We start from the raw sequence: 23,245 nt of genomic DNA on the forward strand, positions 1-23,245 counted from the left end.
TTGAAAATGTGCTTTACGACAATTTAATTGAAACAAAAAAAAACAAAACAGAGCTATGTGTTTAAGAAAGCATAGCATAGAATGTCAAATCATTTATATCTGAGTTGAATTATATTGAATTGATTTATTTCATCGTTGGTTTATACATTCTTTACGATAAATCAGAATACATCATGTGATTATATCATTGGCATGTCAGAAATATGAATGAAGATAACCACACAGCTCATGAAGTAAGTTGCAATGAATAGTGAAATGAACGATTATGCAGATTGCCTGAAATGTATCCGTTTAATTGGCTTTTATGGTTAGGCGACACATGAAGTAACTTTTTTTGTACTCTGCCGAAGGAAGTGCTTTTCTGAATCGCCAAAATTTACCAATTTAAAGTAATTATTCTTTTGGAATCTTCAGGCAGTATTTGCGGACGCAGGATAAGAGAGTATATTTGGTGTCTATTTTTGTTATCAGCTAATATTAGATTTTAGCAATATGCTCAATAATGATAAAATGACGTACATTCTGCCAAACTATGCTTGTGAAAATTTGCTTTCGTTGATTTTGAATTGGTTCTTACCAGCCACACGGCATTATTGTTATACACCTTGCAGATAAAACAATCATTTCGTACTCGTTCAAACGTTTATCAGTTTACGGAAATACTACCGCGTCACTGGGATTTGTATGGCGATTGTGCAGACATTTTATCGCGCAAATTGCGTTTTTACAGCAATATTGGGCTGTTATCTGCCACTAAATGGCTATATACAGGATATAATAATGAGAATGCCATGAGAACGTTAAAAAAAAGTGTGCATTGAAGCATTAATAAGGAAGTGTCGGTGTCAGTCGATAGAATCACGTAACTGGATTTCGTGCATACATTTTGATATATTTAGAAGTTCTGAACTGTATATATTTTGGTAGTGCGTTATAATAAATTCATACTATATCCGTACAATATCCGAATAAGCACATATTAAACAAATCAAATCCAGCATGACATGGCAGTATAATATTTCATGAAATTGAAAAAATACCATAGGCTTCATTTCTGGGAAACCAATTTCAAGCAATTACACGTGTCTCCCGTTCCGAATGAACTCAAACTCTGCAATTTATCGGCAATTTTGTTGGCTTCCTTACGTTCGTACATTACGTTCTTTCCTTACATTCGCAACAGTGACCACGTTTAAGCAATTCATCGTATTCAGTTCTCCCAACTTTGGGTCGCACTGGATTCGTTGTCCCACTGAAACGCGAATAGTGTTTTACTGTTGAGGTACGCGAGGACAGCTGATAAAACTAAAATTTAATTAAAACATTATCAACTTAATGAATTTTCTAAAAATATTTATTCGTTTAATCACATGCGAAAAACTGACCACAACGTAAGTGTAATTAATGGCGTTCCTGTATGCAAATGAACTGAACACACTGAAAAACTTTGATGTTTCTGCTGGTGAAACAAATCGAAATGCATACATGTGATAAACAGAATGTAATAACTCGTGATCCATGATATAAGATTTATTAAACCATTAATTAATTAATTTAATAATTTCCTAATACTCACCACACTCATGGGATACGCTTAAACACTTACACTGTTCGATATGGGACTCATAGAGACGTACATATCGTGTGTAAAATACATTGTTGTAAAATACATTCGAACACGCGCTGCGCGACGACCATCGCTTTTTAATAACATGAAACCTTCATTGGCTAATCTCCATATATGGCCGTAGGATAAGAAGGTTTCACAAAGTTTCGAATGGCTCGTGGTGTGTCACGTTACAATACGCCTGTAAGATCGATAACTCAGTTTTGTTTATATATTGTGCGCGCATATGAACATATAACATAAGCTGTAACTCGAATTTCGATCTTAATTCTGAAATGACAGCACGGTTTACATAAATGTAAGCATCATCTTGGATATCCGACTACTACCACGTAGAATATATAATAAAAATATCCATGGCATCATAAATTATCCAGGGTGACACGTGACTTGTTCAAGTAATACACAGGGTCGTTTTAGGTACATTGTGTATTAATAATTTTGACATCACGGCGCGCACTGCATCGCCTTGTAACAGGTACCTCGAGGAAAAATGTTTGAATAATTGAGTCAACATTGTGAATGCGTATCAGTATAGACTTACTAACAAGGCAAGACGAATGAGATCTATTCAATACACAGCCTGTATATGTATACGTAATGAAAGCCTGGTTATGCTCTGAAAGAAACAACTCGCGAATGTTGAATATCAATTTTGCGTGTCTGCTCTGTTGATAACATACTTGATCCAAGGACAGACACAGTCACGTACACACATTATTAGAGTGTATTGTAATCAAGATTGGCATTGAAAAAGATGCTGTACTTAGCTGTACTTTGCTTTACATTAACCAATTGTTCGCGTATTAGACAAAATTGTTTGCCAGTTGTGCAATGTCTTGCATACATTATCATATACTCCACAGAGTCTGTACTCTGATTATCAATGTATTCGTAGATACAGATAACTAAATGATAATATACAAATCTATACAATTGGCCATAATTATCGCAAAAATACCACAAGTCAAATATCAATTATCTCCAAAAAGGAACGTAACAATTTATATATGTGTTTCTTTTTAATTGTTGAACCATGCGAGAATGGATAGACAGATGACGGTTTTAAAACTCACACTTTCGTCTGTAATCTGTTGAATAATAAATATATATCATAAATATTCTGTTCTAACATGTGATGGAAAATTACACATTATACGGATACCCTAACTAATGAAATGTACACTGTCGTTAAAAATATATTAATTTCGAATTTAACAAACCTTGCTGCAGCTGTAAAATGTGGTTTCGTAGTCATATATTAGAAACCATTTCCTATAATTGTGACATGCTTTAAGCGACACCAAACTCGTTACACTATGTACAGCCAGCTCAGTTTTTCCGTATCTTAAAGTGATAAACTGTCCTTAGAACAGTACACCTGTCACATCCCTGTATTTGAAGAAGGGATTCCTATGACTCATTTATACTTGCCAACGATTAATGTTACCCCCATAATTTCATTAGAATATTGAATACATTCTGCAAGAAAATTGTTAGTAGGCGTAAGAAGCGCAGATGTAGCTATGTTCTTCAGAACTTGCAGCGGCATTGCCTACTCGTGGCCGTGAGAATTGCAAAATAGAACTTACTCGTCCGCTTGAGTATATAGACAATGATTTAAAGAGTTTCGAACGTCTTCGGTACAGCTTCCCGTCGTCAAGGTACTACTTCTCGCGGCAGCTTGGATGAGTAACACGCACGGAGTGACTGATTTAATTGTTAACGCATATTAGTATGCAATACACATGAAAGTGTGTGTTTTTGAAAATTTGACTATTATTCTGAAAAATCTTTATTACACCATGAACAATTGGCATCATATAAAAAACACTACCACAAACAATTACAACAAAACAACATACTTCAATATACTAGAGCGCTGTGGTTGCCATTAATTATCAGTTCGTGCAGAATCTACGTATCTGGATTTGCACGAATGAACACATTATAGTCACGCTTAGTTTGTTCAATGTCAGCAAATGGGTTTGCACTTTTGCGTATCAACTACAAAACACGCCGCCAGATGAATAATAAAAACAAATTATTAATAACATAGTATTGATGTCGATTACATTGAATAATAGTGTTACATTTTTTGGCTATCAAAAACACAGCGTTTACATTTATGAAATAACGAAAACAAAAACACACATCGTCGTAGGCATTTGAAATATACTTCCAAAAACATACTTGAACCTCAAGCCATTATCATGTTGATATAAATAAAACTTTTCGATTTAAAAAAAAGCAAAAAAAAAAAAAAATAAAAACAAGAAAAAACACACAGAAACGCTGACTATCAGTGACATATGAAGCAGCCTAGGTAAGTTTGCATTAGCCTAACATTTCCATTGATTGAATGCTAAAATAATTACGCATCAAGATACTGATTTATGTATATATTTCATTGAAAAATAAAGATTAATCTTATCGTATGTATGTCCTCCTTCTGGGTAAAAAAGACTTACATAATCAGGTTACAAAATGAATTTAACATCGCACGTCGTTATTCGCCGACATACACATTTCTTTTTATAGCGGCGGCGGCAGATTACATGAATGTCAACGACGGTCGATGACGTCATAGCTCTGTTAAGTACACGCTACTGTGCAATCATAGATGACTATCGTGCAAGCAATTATGTAGACACACATCCGTAACACCGCATGGGATTAACGTTTTCAATTAGTACTTTATATAGACTATATATACTTAATACATATTAAACATTGTATTGTAAACATATGTACGCAGTAAATACTCACAGGAGACTGTGCTCTTGTGAACGGCTCTGGTCTTATATAATTTATGTATTGGTACTGCGTACAATTACACACATGTAAACCGTTACTGACGACTTATTAAAATAAACCGTGACTAAAAATATAATCCAAGATCAATTACCTTCATTATTCAACAAACAGCCATATGATATAAATATATATATATATATATATATATATTGATCTAAGCAGTTACGTCTTATCATTAATAATCATATCAGCGTGGTGTTTTAAGTGTGGCAAAATGTCGCGGTGTTTGATCCACATCACCGATAAATTTTGATCTCCTTGATTTATTGCCCCGGTGTTATCTTTGGCCCGGGATCTACAAATTACAACGACACAAGTAGCACAACTCCGATTCCAGGGAAACATTCCCTTGTCGGTTGATTCCACAAGATGACGTCTAGTTCATTTTAAAACGTTCGATGGCAGGTCACTAGGGTCCATTCACAAATGTAAAAATCTAGTTATTTGTACATTGTTAGCAAATTTAACATTACAAATTAAAATGTATTCAGTACTTTGCAAGACTTCAGAAAACATTTAGCATCAGCAAGGTTTGGTATATATTTGGAGTCAATACATTGGCAACGCAAATCGTCCAGTATTCACCCACATCGAATATTTACGTACTTCGCAACAAATACGAGTACGCGTTATGAAGTAGGCGCGCTGTGCTTTCCATCACTCTCAAAGCTCAATTCAAGAATCCAAGAATCAAGAAAAATACTAATGCTGCAATAACTATTTTTGATTTCTATAATGGTTTCATTGAATAGCGTTTTCTGTTTTCCAAATAACAGTGAGTAGTACAGCTAAAATCATATTTATCTCGCAAATAGTTCATAGCCGAGTCAGTCCACTAGGCTAAGCATGGCGGTATGATTAGTCAATACTAATCTACTAATATGTTTAGAATATTTACAAAAATGTTATAGACATAAGCATTTTAAGTTTATATAAAATGACAGGACGCAGTGTCCGCCAATACAAACAAACACAGACATTAAATGATATTTGTTATTGAAGTGATATATTTTGAGCAAAATACAATAAATAAATATAAACAAAAACTTGGTATACACACTACAAAATGTCTCTTGTTAATATCAGTTAAATATATAAATAATAAATAAGCAATTCACGGCATCACAACGAAATGCAGGGTATCACAATCAATATAAATTTTCAGTGCAATTATTTTTTATTATTCTACATCTGTCACCGTAACGCCATGAGTTACAGCGTGTCGTAATTTTGAGGTATTTTACAGAGTATTTTCACCTACCATATAAGGAAATGCGAATTCCTAATATGGAATGATTACGCGTGCTTTGATAATAAAAACAAACATGGCTGCCCCTAGTGTTTGCCCGGACTCTACACAAAGAATTTCGCTGATTCTGAACATTTTGGCATTCCCACTATGTATCCTTGGAATGAAGAGATGTATAATAATAAAGTTATTGCGAGTACACCTCAAAGTATGCACTCAGACAGTACGCCGTCGCATCGACCTCCGCTGCGCAAAGAACGGGCAATCAGGTCAGATGATGTTGGGTATTCTTGGGCCTGTGAGAAAATGGCAGACATTTCCTTCCGCAGAACAGACGGGAAACGAATGTTATATAATAAAACACATCACATACGATCTCACTGACTCAAGTTGAAAGAAAGTCATCTAGCATCGAATGCGAGTCTTGCTTCATCACGAGGCGATACAGTCAATCACTCACGCTGTAGCATTCTGTAACATTAGTAAATGGTCACAGTTAACTCACCTAAGACTATCGTGAAACTGGTAGAAAAACGCAACCTTTTCATTATTTCTGCTCATTTAAGTATTTTCAGCTCCGTGTTCGAATTATGGGTGCAACCTGGAGGATTAGAGATTCTCGGATTCGTTGGATCACGATTCTTTGATTCTTTTATAAACATTTCTGTCGCAACTTTTCATGCTTGTCCTATTTCTCTTAGTCGGATTTTCAATTTTCCTGCTGACCAATTGCAAATAAGCGCTCAGGAAATATAAATACCATACATTATCTCTAGCATTAGCAACAAATAACTTACTAATTACCTTTTTAGGAATTAATTACATGATAATAAAATTATGTTATGTTGGCTACATCTCCGTTCATATGCGATACACGTGTAATGTACACATACACACACACATACACGTCTTACCGTCGTTGTAACGATATACATTGGATTAACTTTTAATATAGTTGAATTAACTTTTAATGTAGTTTCGATTTGAACTCGAATACAATACGTTCCTATATAGGATTGCGTTTTAATTGGAGTTTAATTAAACTCAATTACAATTCAATTCAACATAGAATTGCGTTTTAACTAAGTGTGAATAAATAAAGTTGAATATCCTTTGACTTGACGTAGAAATGTTTGCGAAGCTTAGGTTTAGTAAAGGGGGTGGTATGGTACAATTATACTAATATAAATTGAACCACACCTCCCCCCTTTACTAAACCTAAGCTACGCAAACTTGACTTAAATTCGATTAAATATTAGTAGACTCTGTCGTCGGTATAAAGTTAAATTGAAGTTGTCACAAAGTTGGTATCACACACGCGTACCCCCCCGACATACGTCGACAGATACGCAAAGACGAGTAGCAATGTGGTTTCCACTCTTGTATTCCGTATCGGAAATGATGTGCCAATTAAAGTCAAACTCGTCTAAATAGCATGTTACTTGAAACCGCATTGTCTCCTGTCACTTTGTATTTAACTCCTGTCTACGCGTATCAGCGGGATTAGTCCAGTCTTTCATCATTCTGCCACCCTGTCATTCTAAATCGCTGCCTGGAAGCAGTGGAAGCCCACAGCAACTATGACATTTGCCGTTCTTAGAAGACGATTACTGAGTGGCGGCGGTTCCCCAGAGTCATAGACGCTATGAAGCATGCCATGAAGCCTTAGAGTCTGCACAGACCAGTTTGCATTTTATATATCTAGAGCAGCCTGTCGATGTAATGGAAGTGAAAATGCAACCTATTTCCTATTCCTTTACTATATTATGAAAATACTTCGCTTAGTTTGGGACTCAGCTTTATGTCTCTGATAATCAGAGACTACATTTTGAATCATCTGGTATCGCAGCACTACCCAGTGACACAGTTATATATTATCGTGGGAAACTACAGGGGCATCGATATTAATTATATATCAGTTTGTCGGTATAGCTAGTTATAATGAGATATAATGAATTCAACAAAAATGATAAATCCACAAACGACAAAGGTCGTCCAAATTAATCCCCTCCTCTGTGATCCCTAAATTGAAATGAACACCCGCTATGATATTAGATGGAATGTATATATATATGAGACTGGTGTGCTTGATTATATAGCATCGTAGCAGATTCTCGACATTGTCCCCGGGCTATCATCACGCTCTTGTCCATTTCATTCATTAAATCATAAACCACTGCTTTGTCGGCAGCCGAAAGTTATGGAATTATCCAATTTAGTTAACGATATTAACAGAAAAAATAACGATGTTATACACTGTATCGTCCATAAGAAGCTTGCATATAGGCATTTATTACATATTGGTGGAGTTTAACCCTTTTTCCCCGACAGCGTGCAATTCTTAATGGATTTAATGATAGATTCGTTCTTGGTTGCATAACTCACATGCCGCATACTTCTATACTCCCCGAACGCATCTAAGCAACTCGTCTGTGGGTTTATGTGAGTACTAGGTCTATTCAATCAAACAGTTGCATGGCTGATCTCTAATGCACTTTTTTATACTAGAATCTGTTGAGAATGTGTTTTAACGGTCGAATGATCCTGTGGACAGATTTCATCTGAATTGATCTGAGACGACGAATGCAATTTCACCATGTGTTTGCATGCCTTATGTGCCGCGATTAATAGTATCACGTTTCCCACGAGAAGCAATGTGCGATAAAAAACACGCTGTGCCGACAATCATATGATGGTGGAACAAAGCAATACCTACTAACTCCGATATAGACACAGTGCATTTTCACGTGGAGTCACAGTCTAGGTGTTTCTTACTTGATTAACCCAATCAACATGCGGTATTTCTTTATGTCTATTTCCCTCCATAGTGCAAAGGCGCCGTCACTATAACATGGGCTAATTTTGTTTAAAACAAGCTGTATCTTCAACGAAATCAATAACACGGCTACGGACAGCATTAAAGGACACCCCCTCAAAGCTAACACATATGTGAATTCTTATGACGAGACAGTTGTAACATTTATATAATGTACGTAATGCAACTGAAGACGGTTACTGACATACTTCTTTTTTTGATTTTTGACAAAACCAGATTTGATCCAGCGTGGTAGGTACATGACTTTGCTTGCTGTACATCATAAAGACTGTCCGAACACCCACCCATAACAGATGCAAACAAGCAAAGTTTAAATGCGTGGCGGAGATGCAAACCCACAAAGGCAAACAAACATAGCATATAGAATTTATTCTGAATATATATATATATATATATATATATATATATATATATATATATATATATATATATATATATATATATATATATATATATATATATATATAGCTAAAGGACCATGTAACATGAATCATGAAAAGGTAAATACAGTCCGGAAGTATCTTAAAAGCAAAAGCTATCATTATATAAAAGGTTAGACATCAGTGAAAACCATGTAGGCGTGTCTATAACTAATATTGCAATATGGAAAAACATTAATTTTGCAAAATCAATTAGTGTGAGTATTCCACCGTGACTGCTGCTACACGTCATACCATATACCGATTTCAATTAACGGGAAAACATAATCTCCTTGTCAACACCTTGCAATATATTGTGACATCCCAATTGTTTGTAAATGAAAAACGAGTATAGAATGATCTAATGAGAAGCTATTAGTAAGATTATCAAGTTACGATAAATGCGATATTCCATTAGTAAAATAGAAGAGAAATTTGAATAAAGGAAAAAACAATTATTTGGAAACTCAACCTGAATTATAATGTTTTCTTAAAAAATAATACTGTCACGAAATCGTATTATATATTTTTTTAATGTGGTCAGCGCCCAGGTTTACTGCAGTAACGATATTACGGATGTATTGTTTATGCATATATTCAGGCATGGCGAGACACACCAACATTTATCTTATAATGTGGAATGAAGAAATGAAAGGTACAGGCAATCAAGAAGGGTAAATGAACAAAGAAATGAAAGAAGAAAAGAGTATGTCAATTAGTAGATCTAATGGAGCTGATGGATACATTGCATGTGCTTTGTTGTCATAGAGATACATTATTATGTCGTATAATGCATCACATCGGTGCTGAAGGTTGATGAACAACTCAAGAACAACTATTTATGTATTTTTTATTTAATATTCAATATGTATGTTTCAATATATTCAATATGTACAATTCGGAAAACTATTTGTAGAGGCTTGAGCTTGCGTGGTAATTTTAGTCGTAAGACCAACAACATGGAAATTGTTTATATCTGCAATATGCTTTATGTAGAAGCCGAAATAATCCAGTTCGATCGAATAGTGTTTGAAATTTCATTTGCGAGAATTCAATTTTTTTTTTAATTTACCAATCATCTATATTTTAGCTTCAGATACACACTGGTACACCAACTATTAGTTCGAAGTACGTGTTTCTTCATGATTGACAACTTTTAAACAATTTTCAGACATAATATTTCATACTCCCGTAATAAATGATGTAATCTCATAATATCAAAGTTGTTGATGCGTTATGAAATTATCTCTTCAAATTTAGTTTAGTCAATACAATTACAAGTAGGTTGGGTGGGATATTGACACTTTGTAATATGTAAGGTTAATATTGTTGCTTAATCTGTTTCAGCTACACTGACTGGAAACACGTGTTTATGCATCACACTGTGTTTAACGTAGTTTGGCAAGAGACCAAATTATAGTTGGATTATTCCGTGTACTGTAGTGACTGGACACAGATTCTGTTTGCAAAACCTGTAAATAATTGTGTAGAATGCACATAATTTATGTCAATGCGTCTACTCACTCTACGCAAGGAGGACTGTGCGAGTTCAGAGATTCAATTCAATCGGCGATGCGTGAAAATTCCATTGAACACACAATATAATAACATTCCGCAACGATGCGAATTTTATTATAATTTTATAACAGTATATCATTGATTTTTTAAATTTCTTGTTGACTTCCGGGGCGAAATTTGATATTAATTCAACAAAAAAACGCGTATATAATGCAGTTGACACTTGTATGTTGTTGTGAATGCAATCACAGTACATAATTTTGCTGAACACGTAAGTTAAATAAATAATAAATAAATAATACTACTAGAATAAAACTAAAATGAAATGAACATGCATGAACAAATTACAAACTAACAGAGACAAACTAATCAATTAATCGAACGTGAAAACTCAAATTAAGTTGGAGACCGCATACACAGTAATTTGAATGTAGCCGACTCTAATGCAAAAATGGGAAAACTAAAGACAACATATGTTTCAATATTTCCAGACTATGAGGGAGCCGATGTTTGCAATTTGTACGCATAACGAGTTTTGTCTGAGATAAAAGACTAATACAACCCCATATAGAGTTAAAGACCGATAGTTAGCTGCCTTGACTCTCCTGGGCTATTTCATCAGTGGTGTGTGCATACACGGGGTCAAGAACATCACGCCAGACGCTTGCTAATGGTGAAATCGACATTGTATATGCCGCAGCCAGACATCTCTTAAAAGCTCCGCCACGTTATTACCGTGAACTGAATGAACGTGGATAACTGCCAGCTGCTGAATAAAGTAGAAACCTATTATTGTAATCACATCTCTGGCTTGGTGAACATGTTATGTTACTTCCTCGAGAAGGGTTGGGGTGGTAGTTCAGTTCAATATGACTTGGCCTTAGCTATGATTTAAGCGTGTCTTAATGTACAGTGTGACGCACCACAAGAAATCAAATTGTAGACTGTGGGGTAGTTTTTCTTGACTTGACATGACAGGAAATTCTTATTAACTGTTAAATTAGAGTTTGGGAATCTGGATGTTCTGGTCATGAAAATTGGCACGGAATTACGCCATTCATGATTGGTTCTGTATTTAAATGGACTTCCTCCTTAAAGTAACAGTGCACATATATCATATTGAAGGTATCGTAAAATAAATCGAATTATTAACCACATTGAATTATGCAGCCCACATAGTTCTATAAAATACACATTAAATTATATTCAACATTCACAGACTAGAAAACAATTTCTCGTTGTATTGATTACCGCATTTTTGCGTCATTTGATATAGTATATTTACGGACACATTTGCTACGAAGCTACCGCTTTTACCGCGTATCATTTCAAAAGATCGTATTTTAAAACTACGGTAAGAATATTACATTGTAATTATAGTACGATTTATACGCCGATGAAATTTAATTACGGATCAAATTAGAAGTATACATATAATGCATATACCATGCGTAATAAACAATTTTGTGTAATTTTCGGGAATAATCTCAGCCATATTTTCATTATTTCAATTAGAACTCAATTACGTTAACGACTGGTCCTCTGGGAGAGCAAATTATGACAACTCACCTAGTGTCCTTTAAACAACCTCCTCCTGATTTGACAGGGAGAGAATAATTGTATGGTTAGAAATGATTATATGTGGGCATCATAAACCTGTTTTATTACGCAGTATTTTATTGTTTTTTTATGTTTCTAACGGGGGGGGGGGGTGGAAATATGTAACGAACATGGAACGAGTTCACAAGAGGGATTATAAACAGTATTTCATATTGTAAAGTAACATAAACGTAAAAATGTACTACAATTAATCATAAACCATTAGCGTACTTTGTTGTGTCCTGAACGATCACGGGATTTCTACGACACCAGCCTAACTGCATTGCACTGAAGACCGAGACGATGTTTATAAAGTAATGGATCTCAATATTAATAGTTTAAAGAACACAACATGCAATTGCACATTAAATAAATTGTCCACGTATATGTGCGCTCCCTGGCTATTTGTATACCGATGATACGATAGCAACACGGTGATATCGGAACTACGGTCCACGTCGAGTAGTACACGTATTTGACATTATCATTATCGTTGTGCAAATAATAATTTGCCAGTCCATCAATCAGGCAATAAATCAGTCTATATAGATTAGACATAGACCAGTAGCTTTTCAAGTAAAACCGTTACCGAATTCAATTGAGTTGATAGTACGGGAACAGCATTTGCCAATATATTACTGCGAGATGACATTTACTTGAATAGGCGAATCCATCTTAATAACAATTATACAGGTTAAATTGTCTCTGAGAGAGATGAGGGTACTTAATGATATAGCTACGTAGCCAAAGCTATAACTAGGGACAGATGTACATGTGATTTCACGATGCATTGTTAACGGTGGTTTAGCGGAAGTCTATCGGTGTGTCAAACGAGTGGTGTCTCGACACATGCGACTGCATGGTTGGCAAACCCGTATTAGTATGTATGCATGTATGTACTAGAGGTGTATGTTGTGTTCGCCTTCTTTTCAAATGTTTATCTTCTCATCTAAATCTACTCGGAGGCTTCACGATCGTCAACCGACAAATTTTTGGTAAGAAGATCTAAGTATCAGAGACACCCCGTTACACGGGTGTTTAGCAAATGTTGTTACTATCGATATTTTCCAACATCTCCATATCATGACTTTCACTTCTTTGTCATTATTTGATACCGAACACTACTCTCGAAAGTTCTAACTGGAACATGTATTATAGATTGCTTTTCATAAAACATTTATTGATCTATGAGTCGTAGAAATCACCATGAAATCGCCAATAACACAGAAGCCTGCCGGGGATTCGAGTTAAAGATAGGAAAATCCATGAACATTCTATTTTAATCCCTAGGTATAACAAGCAAATAAATCATGGGCGAATTAAGCGACCTAGGTTTATTCTGAAAAAGAAAGATCATCTTTAATGAGCAACCGTATTAATTGCACTACTACAATATTTATGCAAGGTACGTGCTCCAATGCATATCGTGAGTGAGTGGCAGCTTTTGCAAGCTTCTATTATATCACCCAACATGCATGCAGTTCACAAACGATTGTATTCAGTATATCATATTAAATTCACCCCTGTGTTCTTGATGGTATCAACACGATAATACGTCTTCATTTGCAAGAGTGCTTCATTCTCGTTTGAGTTCCCGTAGAGCTTATATCTTCATCGTTGTGAATATTATAAGGTTATTCTTCTGGCTGGCAGTGGTGCAGTTCGCAATTGTCTTCATCACGCAACGTCTCATTGTTGGCTCTGTTCCATTGGAATACTTGTTGGAAATAAGCAAAGTACCGTAAATCATACATAGCTCGCGGGAGATGACCGACGTCACAGAATGAATTCGTTTCCGCGCGACTCGTCACTGTGTTGGGATCTGTGATCTGATTGATGGTTGCCACATGGGACGCGCTGCAGTGATGTAGTCAATACACGAGCTAGCTAATTACTCATTGCTCCCGCGGATTACAACTAGTGTGGCTTCCAACTCATCGCAATGTAATCCAGGTCATTCAGCCTGGCTGCAGCAGTCAGATCTATTCAATGCAATGACCGCGATGGAGAACTCCACGAAATGCAATCAATATTGACATGTGATGTTCATATCGGTTCCAGTAAGCCACACAAAAGTGAAATGCTCACGAGTGAGTGGCATAAAAGCTTAAAAGTAAAAGCGACAACACTGATACGATGTGTGCATTTATCTCATTAATATCTAGTCACAATTCATTTTTGCTGAAGACTCTCAGGATAATTATTTTGATTAAAATTATTTAGGGTGTCACATTTAGTCATTCTCTCGGTACTCGGTAACAATTAGAACTGCGTTATATTAGTCATGTCGTGCTACAACTGTTTGGGACACAGATTACTCTGACGTTGGTTAATCAATTGAGATTCGTTAATATTTTTTTATAACAGATTAAATTGGACAGACAAATCAGGAAAGTGCTTTGTATACAAATATGTTAACAATTATCGATGCATCTTGGAAACATTCCAAACGCATCTTATTAATAACAAAGGTGCTCGTAGAATGTACAAACATTGAATCGTCTGATATGCGCAATCATTCGTGAAAGACGCATGTGCATGATAGAACCATGTAATCGATAAGAAATTGAATGTCTTGTCAACAAACTAGTTAAAACATTAAATTCAAGAAACGATCACAATGAATTTAGTATGATCGCTCTGAAATTACATTAGAAAGGCTATTCCCTGTTTCGCTGTTGGTTCGCGTTGATCTCTGCAAATTGTGCATAAAAACATTTGACATTCTTGTTTATTGCGTGCTTGGGGCCGTAGTTAAAATTTATTCACACTATGATGTTCGCCTTTAAGTAAAAATAAAATTAATTTATGAGCACGTTTAGTTTAAATGATATATCTCAGAGAAAGACGACTGAAACGAAGATGGCTACGCCACTTGTAAATAAATAAATAAATAAATAAATAAATAAATAAATAAATAAATAAATAAATAAATAAATAAATAAATAAATAAATAAATAAATAAATAAATAAATAAATAAATATAGTTCAGAAATACCAGATACAGTTTTTTTGAATATTTCGATGCAGCTATCATATGCTACAACGTTATGATCAATATATGATATCGATGGAGACGGTCTGATCTAAAGAAAAATGATTTACTTTAATAAATCAATTTCAGTTACTAATATAAAATATTTGCTGAAGTGCAACGTTTCGCGTAGTCATTGATGCATGAAAATTAAAGTGAATCATACATACAAAGGTCGCAGAGGTTTTTGTACCATGTCCACGTACAAAGACACACGATTCTACTTAATGATTTGTTACCTCCAATATAGGGATAACGATCTGTTCCGTGTTCTTCATACATATCATGTAGTCGTTCCTGACGTCTAAGAGATAAACAAAAGAAAAAGATCGAGTCTCTACCTTTGACTCAGAGCAACAAATGAATATACGGTCGTGTAGTCGACTCCGCTGTGGAATATTTGTTAGGACTCTATTCAAGAACTGTGTTTTGTCACACATCCCGTAATTTCATGAACAATCACAAATATAGTCTTTTCTACAACAGTGTTGCTATGTGCCGCGAATGTATATATATAAATACTATTCACAATGTAATTATTAACTAGATAAACAGATAAGCATATTATAGATTATATTACTATATATTCCAATTATAAAGTGCGCATGAGTTAACAATTCACAGATCACAAGTACTTCTTTTTACACGATCAATTGCTCACAAAAACTACGTTATAATATATATATTATTACAGTATTAGTTAAAATATCAGTCTCATCGCAACAAATGAGATCAAAGAAGATGAAATATAATAACACTACTCTGATGAAATGAATTGGCTTCATTTTAGTATTACAAACCTTCAATTTAAATACGTCTAGACTGCAGGTCGCTCTGGACGTTTTCAAACACACCGACAATATATTAGCATTATTTTTATATGCAGTTTATTGAGATATCTCATCGAAACGTATTTTCATCTCAGATGTTTGTGACAGCAAACTTTAAACTCGACTCTTTTAGCCATCTTAATTCAGTTCAGTAAATTGTGCAATGGGCCATTGCAAACAAGAAACGTCATTAAGGAATAGATTGATTGTAAGTTCCATTAAACCAAAAGCGATTTTATAAACTTGAAACTTTTGTACTTGATCATAGATTATTAACGTTTCGCTGAACACTGAGTAGTGACAATTCGAGCATAACACAAGACATATTCTTGTACCCCCCCAAAAAAAACATTTATACCAGTTATTCCCAAACTCTGTATATATCTTAACTGTTGAAGACTGTACCGGTTATTGCGTTTGACATGTAAATTCGGGTAGGAAATGGCTGTAGGCGATGGGAAATTGAACTACTAACAATCTATGCACAGAGCAAACTACGTCTTGTCATCTAAGTGCGTCGATATCTATCACTATTTCTACCACAATTTTAGCCTTTAAAAGTTTTTTTTAAAAGAGGTAGTAATTCATAATTCATTTTGTTTGTGTATATTACAAAGTGCAATTAAAGTATCTCCTAATTTCCCCGATTAACACAATTAAAACGAATGTTTTTTATGATGACCGGAACTAGTGATATTTATCGAGAATCTCGAATTTTGGCACTGCCTTGCCGGCTTGTTTATGATTGAGGCAAAGCTCAGTTCACGTCGTCCATACTGACTTTGCTACGTCTTGTCAGCTCAGTGGATTGTGAATGTGAATTATTCGAAATACAGGAAAATATGGTAATGATCTTGACCTCGCAAGGTCCTCGCGGGTAAGATCAGATCTCGTCATACGTTTGCTACAGCTGAGAAAACTGCAGCATAGCCACGTGACACGTTCGCATCCATGCTACATATGGCGACTGTACTAATGTTGTATTTCACGAACACATCTATTTTTATCACAAAGGTTAGACGCAAACATTAAGTGAAAAGAAAAAACACGTTAGAAATGAATACTTTGCTTTTGAGACCACAATTTCAATTACATATTCTTGTAAAATATAGTAAAAATAATATTTACATATGCAAAATACACTCGTTAATTTCGGCATCGATGAAAAATCACTTAGTACATGTCTTGGATTAATAACACAGGGCAAGTCAACATAAATATGGGGTGAATTTAATTAAAAACAAACATTAATAATATAGTGAACACAGTACATGCAAACTTTGATATCCGACAATTTATGTTGATGTTTGTCTTCGTGCATGTTATTCGAATGCTACAACGTATGGTGCAAATACGTTGCCTTGGATTAGCCAAATAATTTGGAATTTATTAAAGAATAAACCATATTGCTAATACCAGAGAACTACATGACATGCATATGCGAGTGTTATGCTACAGATATCTCAAAGTCGAAACTTGCGCGATGAATGTGGTTCTGCTGTGATAAATGGAAAAATAAAATGCGCAAACAGCAGTCAGTATACATTGCTATGCAATCACGCGATGTCGAACATTGTTTAAAGATTCCGCTTGTCTAATGTTTACGAGTACAAAACAAAGCGAAACATGCACAGATTAAGCAGAGCCACATTACTTTTTTTTCGACGCTGTTTATATATACTTTCTGTACTTTTTGCTGTATGGTTCCCTATTGTGAAGACGGCCATTCGCATAATTTGCCGTGAAATTGAAAACACCGAAATTCTTACTTGGGCACGCGACTAATTTTAATTTGCAGCGGCGAGGACATTGCTGCAGCGTGCGATGGACGAGGACATACATTTTGGTATTTTGTTATTAACCTTATCATTAAAACCTTTTTAACAGCCGTTGGAAGAAAAAGGTCAGCTGAACTATTGCTTCAACTTTTACAGTTTGCAACTAGGCGCTGTCAGGTACGTTTTCGAAATTTGCATAACCAATCGCGTCACACGCGCGCACTCCAGTGACGTAAATTTTCTTTTTTACGTTGCTCTGTTAAGGAGGTCAAGAAGTCAAACGAAATCCAATAACGTTATAATTTTGCATAATTAGTTGACTCCGCGTCCTAATTTGCATAGTTATTGGATGCTGATACCGGGAATTATCATATTGTGAAACGTAATTAAAGGTTAAAGTACTTACATGTAAAAAGGAATAGTTATATTTTATTGTCTTTGTTTGCGCAAGGATATGACTTTTGAAGTTTTATTATTCAAATGTACACACAATTAAACTTAATTAAACTTTACAAGCGACTAGTATCCGTCACGTTTGTTACTATGGATACTGCAGTACATGTGAAACAATATAAAGTTATCACATAATATTACATGTTCGTAGAGCAGAATTACACGAGTGAAGTCTTCGTCTAGCGTTCAGCGTGACGTCGACTTAACGCGACGGGGTACGCGCATTAGCAGTTACAGACGCGAATGTTTTTTTCTAAATACCCAATTATCCATCTTATAAAATTGTCATAATATTAATGCCGCGATAAATACGGTGTCGTCGCACGATTTGGCTTCACCCGCGTGCTGTTTGAGCGCCCATAAACTGGTGACGTTTGGCGAGCAATATATAGTCACGTTTAATGTGAAATTTACATTTTTGATATTTCGTCCTTTTTTTTTGGTCATGTGATAATGATCGAAACCTAACGTGTTGCCTCACTTATTGTCAAGAGTTATTTACTCTCTTCACTACAATTAATCCCGTCATGCATTGCTGTTCGAATTCAGAAACGAGTACGCGCTATCTACACCTAAATAATATAAGTAATGTTTATTGTTCGCTCGAACACAGTGCAATATAATGATGAGTGAAATATTCGCGCCATAAATTCAAAAAGAGGGAGGGGGATTAACGGTTATACAGGAACTAGCTCAAGAGTCTGGTTTACGTCACAGACTAATCCTAATGAAAAATGCTTCTTATCAAATATTGATTTTGCATTATAACCCATCATCGACCGTCGATCAAGGAATGTAGCTTGCGATTCAGTAACTTGACTGAATCAATGAAACTGTTCCGTGTTGTTCGGCTATTGACAAGTAACCTCGGACTATTGTACTTATTATATAATGCCTATTACTTATCATGCTAAAGGCTCTAAACACAATTCTGCCGACCATGGAATATCTCTCGGCAAGTCATCTTCATCGTGCCATAATCTGCCTAATAAGCATATAGACACGTACACGTTTTGTTACCCCCAAATCAAAACACACAGAGGGTATTAATTATAATCACGCAAGCTATTCTCCAGTAGTGTGCATAAATTTCTTAGAAAATCGTGTCGATTACATGATCAGAAAATAGATCATGCACGTTGACGTGCACACAACATGTGTAACATTCGCTATGCTTGCTGACGTACTACGTAATTGTACGCGGCCAATCGTGACTCATATTGCAAAAAAGACGCTATGGTATGATATGATAAACAATAGGTGATTTTCCGAACAATTGCGAGATCTCGCGAGATGCAAAAAAGACGCTATGGTATGATATGATAAACAATTGAGAACACATACACACATACAATCGGCATGTTTTATATACTGTTGAAGTGGTCGATCGATCGTTCGGGTTGTGTTGTGACAATAACTTCTCTCTCGTCTTCAATCATCTTGTTGCCATGTGGAACGACAGAATAAATGATCACCTAATGTACACAAGTATTCCCTTTCTAATATACTTTATTATATCAGACGGAAATTGACATATTATTCTCTTTGCAAAATTATATTGTCAGCGGCGATGTCTGATTTGCACCGTATGCTGCTATCATGAACTATTCAACTACGATGAAGAATGATATACTGTGTGAAACGGGATGTACTCACTCTCTTCAAAACGCCTGACATCATCTGTTGCATGCTCTATTATTCTGCGAACCATAGAATTATTTCACCGATTTCACCATTCATAGCTGTATACTTGCAATTCATTTGTATAATTTATAAATTTGATGCAATATGATAATAATTTTATTTTAGTGAATAGTTGTGGTCGGCATTAGTAACTATATGCTAACTTCAAAATCGTAACTGAAAAATTAACTATTGAAATTTCTTGCTCTTTTCGAGTCATTTGATAATGTAACCAGCAACAGTGACAGGTTAGAAGATGCAACATTAAGTTCTTATTTGAATCGAAATAGTATCTTTAGAAATATCCGCTGAAACAAAAACATACACAACAATGTCGTGTCAAGTCACAAGCATACAGAAATCGACATCTGGTTTGATGATCTGTTGGATCGCATTCATTTCAAAGAAGCTTGGTTAACTTTATTAACTTGCGACGGACGATTGTTTGATGTATCTGCGGCCTACAGCGATGGATTGGTACGACGTTCCTTAGTGTCTCGTGAGAGACCAGGTAATGGTCGCGTTATTATTTCTCATACAATTTAATGATAATTTGTAACAGTATTTCCATAATTAGACATGATTTTAAAGGTGTCTAATACGAATTGATGTCATGGAATGAATTCAACCGTAGGCAGTAAAATACAAGGTGCTAGCATACAAATACCCATTTGGCTGTAAGTAACGTGCATTTCTCACTTATCACACAGGTTTCAATTATCCGGTTCTCTTCGGTCGTAAACTACTCACACATTTTACTACTGGAAAACTACTCAAACAATTTGAAGCGTGTTAAAATAGTCCTTCGGATGCAACATTGATAGCAAAGTGTCGAATTCAAACACATTACACCGATGTATCTACAATTTTACCAACTAAAATTCTCTCTTAAATGCTCAGTAACAGCATGAAGTGTGAAATGGTCTCGTTGATGAGTTCGTCATTTATTGCGTAATCGACGTACCGTCAGGGTTGTCATGTTACCGATAAACAGTGCAATAAATTACGCATTAGTGCTTGCGCAAAAAGTAGTTTCAAAATGCTTCTCTGCTTCATATGTACTGTTTAGTTGCATGTCAAGCCTTGTCACTCACATGCCACATCATCCATTACTGTATTTGAGCTGTACAGCGACAGACATGGTTGACTATACATTTCATGGTGTGTCAACGTCAGAGACGGCGGCACGAAAGTTTGCATGGAGAGGCGAGATCTTACCCCAAACATTTGTTAGAGTGAGCGACCGCCGCCACTGAACGTCCATGGTTGTGTTTACTACCAGAGCCATGTGAGAATACCAGGCAATCGTTAGCAATTATTATTTTTTTTCATTGTCATATCGGTGATGTCGAAACAACCCACTCAATACTTGCCTTCGTTTGAAAATATCACGTTCATCACGTATGCTGTGCAATCTAGCGTGGTTCAACGTAATTTTGTTTAATTTAACACGTGTTCGGAGGGGTGATGGATACATAACACTGAATTTGCATCTTTCTATGCGTAATACAGATAGAAACAAAACATTGGCATTACCATTAACAGGACGCCCGTGCTTTACACAGTAGATGATACGAGAAAGACGCCATTTGTAAATTGGTTGAGTTAAATTGCGATGTTTCAGCACAATGAATCACTAACTTATTACTGATCGATTCAATCAGATTACTTTGTCTAACGTGATTGAAGACAATAATCACACACAGTAGAATGCACGTAATAAAACGAGTTTTTCGATAGCCACATCGCACACAGATAACAGAATACGGACTGAACTCGCGTCATATAAATAACAGTAACGACCATGTGCGCACATTTTACTGGGCGATTACAGTGGAATTCACAGTCAGATAACCAGAGAGAGAGATACATTCACAGAGTGGAGAGATGCACATGTAGAGTACACACGCCCCTGAATTGGAACATTCATAAAACGTGGAACGATTAGCGTAATTATTATTAAATCACCCACACATAGCAATACCGAATACATATGGATATCCATATCTCCACCCCGTGACACCCATCATGCTCATAATGCAGATGACAATATTTAACCGCCTTTTATTCACACGGATGGCCACCCATGCTGCTAATAGAAATGCGACATATATATACACTATTACGAGTAAAATATTGTTTTCCTTTGACGAAACTAGTCATAGCTGATTCCTACTTTGGACAATTCACCCCGTACTCGTTCCCTGTATGACTACTTAGTATGCACAAAGTATAGGCTAAATACTAGGATTCAAAACAAATAATATTTTCTTCGTCAATATCGAAAATATGTAAATTCATCAATGAATCAAATTAATTGTGTTATGATAGAATATATCTGAATTTTCTCATACCAAAGACACATCCTCCAACTCTAAAATACATTAACATTAATTGCACCACTCTTCCCATCTGCACAATTGAATGGTGGCCTGCGTCGATGAACACGGTGATAATTATCTGATTTTGCGTAATTATATGTTATAGGCATTCTTTAAAAGGTCGCACATTATTCGGTAACGGTTGCTAGACAAATAAAGCGTGGCTTGTACAGTTGATAAACCTTAATAGCTGCAGGTATTCTGTTAGAGATAATTCATTCAAGGTTGTGGCAAATGTACCTAGCGGAAGTTGTTTTCATTGAGCGTGCGTGCAGCGAGACCCAGTAGCGTTTCTGTTGTTGTCATGAATACAGACGTAGCGAGTAGGCTGTTAAAGAACCCTTACGAATACTTTGCACTATAAAATATATAACGTTCACACGTTTTACTGACTTAATTAACAGAATTTGCTCGTGGCTTTTATTTTAACGATATTTAGCAGATGTGAACCACATTGCTAGAGCGTAATGGTCGAAGTAACTTAAATATTTGATGGCATCTTATTCTGATAATTGAATTCATAAATGCACACCAAAATGAATGAATTCGATATATTCATTTTACAATATCCTCGAAGGTAAAAGAAAACGTTACTTCGGCTCGTGAATAACAGGAAAAGGTAAAGAAAAAAAATACAATTTTCAGGCAAAAAATCACTGGTTTGAAATTTACGATAACTACATTTGTAAAATATATTTTGTTATGGGGATGCGTCTCATGCATTGTACTAGAAAAACACACACGTTAAAACGTGACAGTGGATCCAATTAGACATAAATTATATAACAGAGTAATTAAATAGTAACTAACACCAAATAAAAGCTTATTTTCAAACGAACAATTAAGCCGTATGTTGAATTGAATATCTGGATACTGACATACTACGTAATTATTCACCTTTTATAAACATATGATTAATAATAATAATACTGAAATATGCGGACTGTGTGAAATAACCCCAATGCCACGTACTAACAAAATCAATATATATATATATATATATATATATATGTAGTTATTA

The sequence above is a fragment of the Saccoglossus kowalevskii genome, chromosome 11 (assembly GCF_978046115.1).
Source record: "Saccoglossus kowalevskii chromosome 11, keSacKowa6.1, whole genome shotgun sequence".
Taxonomy (NCBI): Eukaryota; Metazoa; Hemichordata; class Enteropneusta; family Harrimaniidae; genus Saccoglossus; species Saccoglossus kowalevskii.